This window comes from Trichechus manatus, unplaced genomic scaffold (assembly GCF_000243295.1).
Source record: "Trichechus manatus latirostris isolate Lorelei unplaced genomic scaffold, TriManLat1.0 scaffold00133, whole genome shotgun sequence".
NCBI classification, from domain to species: domain Eukaryota; kingdom Metazoa; phylum Chordata; class Mammalia; order Sirenia; family Trichechidae; genus Trichechus; species Trichechus manatus.
In genome coordinates, this window is record NW_004444069.1 from 6,966,149 (window position 1) to 6,968,469 (window position 2,321).

Genomic DNA, 2,321 nt, shown 5'->3' on the forward strand with positions numbered 1-2,321 from the left:
GAATCCAACTGATTTTTGTATGTTTATCTTGTATCCTGCTACTTTGCTGAATCTTTCTATTAGTTCCAGTAGTTTTCTTGTGGAGTCTTTAGGGTTTTCTAGGTATAGTATCATATCATCTGCAAACAGGGACAGTTTAACTTCTTCATTACCAATTTGGATACCCTTTATTTCTTTTTCTTGCCTTACTGCTATAGCTAGAACTTCCAGGACAATGTTAAATAGGAGTGGTGATAAAGGGTATCCTTGTGAAACAGACATTTTAAAATAATTTCCCAAAACAAAAATAAATTCAGTGAGATAGTAGAATTGTTTGACAATTTTGCAAATCTTTTGAATTCTGCCTTACTAGAAGACAGCTAAATTGTCAGACCTGCCTCTGCATTTGATCTGTTGCGTAGTACACATCTTAGCATCTGGAAAACTCCACTGTAAACTTGTGAGAGCATGAGAGTGAAACAGGCAAGTAATGTTTTATTGTTATTATGAAAAGAGTTTTGTTCTGGCAGACCCCCTGAGAGGGTCTCATGGAGCCCCAGGGGTCCTGGACCACGCTTTGAAAACTGTCCGTTCTCAAAAAACAAAACAGTTGCCTTGATTCCAATCCAACTCATGGGAAGAAAAGCCTGGTGATCTACCATTGAAAACACTATGGAACACAGTTTTACTCTGACATGGGATTGCCAAAGGGTGGTCCATAAACCACCTGCAATGAGAATCACCTCGGAGTCCTGGTAAAATACATATTTTCTGGCCTATCCCAGACCCTTGGAACCAGAATTCACATTTAACAAGCTTCCCAGATGATTCCTTGCACTCAGGAGTTTAGGAACACTGGGTTGGGAGAGCTCTATGTTTCCTGCCAGCGAAGTTCATCTAAAATTACAGAGTCACCTTCTTTGGCAGACCTGGGATTAGAACCCCAGTCTAAGTTCAAGGCTTTTCCCACTGCATTCACTGGAGCATTCAGCGCTTTTACCACTGCACCCACTGGAGCAGCCTCACTTTTTTATGACTTTCCTGGCTCTATCCTTGCCATCTCCCCATTCCCTTCTTCCTCCATCCAGGGCAGAGCCGAGGGATATGGGGAACATCCAGGCCCCTTGCTCTATAAGGAGCCCTTGTGGCACAGCAAGGTTAAGTGTTTGGCTGCTAACCAGAGAAGAAAGATGTGGCAGTAAGCTTCTGTAAAGATCACAACCTTGGAAACCCTATAGGGCAGTTCTACTCTGTCGTATAGGGTCGCTATGAGTCAGAATCGACTCCATGGCAATGTTTTTTTTTTTAGGTTTCTATATATATTTAATGTATACACAACTTCCAATACATTGAAGATATTACAACAGTATCTGTTAAAGTCTATACTATGAACTGTGCAAATGGTGTGATGGAAATAGCATTGGCCTGAGTTAGGCGACCTAGGGTTGAATCAGTCAGCCATAGCTAGGCCACTAAGTAGCTGTGTGTCTCTTGTAATTAAACAAAATCTTGTGAGAAAGATACTGTGTTGGATGATATGAAGCATTTACTGAAAACCAAGAAATTTTAAAACGTCTTGTAGAATCTAAGCCTTGTTCACAAGCAACCGTTGACGGTGGCAGGCAGAGTTAAGTTCTGTAAAGGTCAAGATGCGTCGGGAAAAAGTAGGGGAATTTTGACAGCTTTGTATATCGAACGAACGGCCTCATCACACTTCAACAAATACAGTTACTGTCCACTCGCTTTCTGCGCCACACAGGATAGTTGTGAGAGTGAATGTTTCCTGGCACCCATTAGATGTGCCTACACACCAGAATGAGTAAACTTGGTCCCTGCCCCGGAATCGAGAGATGTGGACACATGAACCCCACAAAACATGGAGGGATGGGAAGAAGGAGTGACGGAGACTCGGGGAAAAGGCGTGCACGTGTCTGGTACACTGTAAAGCGCGACATAATGTGAGTTACCATCATTACGGCTGCGCCAAACGCAAGGCTCCTGCGAGCCAAGGCGTACTCGTGGAAGCAGCGCAACAGGCGGCCGAGTCCCACGCTTCTGTCGCCGCTCGGCGTCCCGGAGCAGAGCCTTGTGCTCGGACGGGGAGCCCAGGCAGAACTCACGTCCTCTCCTCGCGGCAGGGCCACGGAAGACCGCCTCAGCCAGCCGGAACTACCACGCCCCAAGTCCGCTCTGGGCAAGGTCCTCGATGTACTCGGCGCTCTACTGATCCGGCCCCGGGAGTGGGCGGGCCCGTTTGCCCTCAGGTGGTCTAACAGGCGCTGGAGTTGACCAATGCCTTCGCTACAACCCTCTGGCCTTTCCTCCTGATTGGCCAGCGGAAA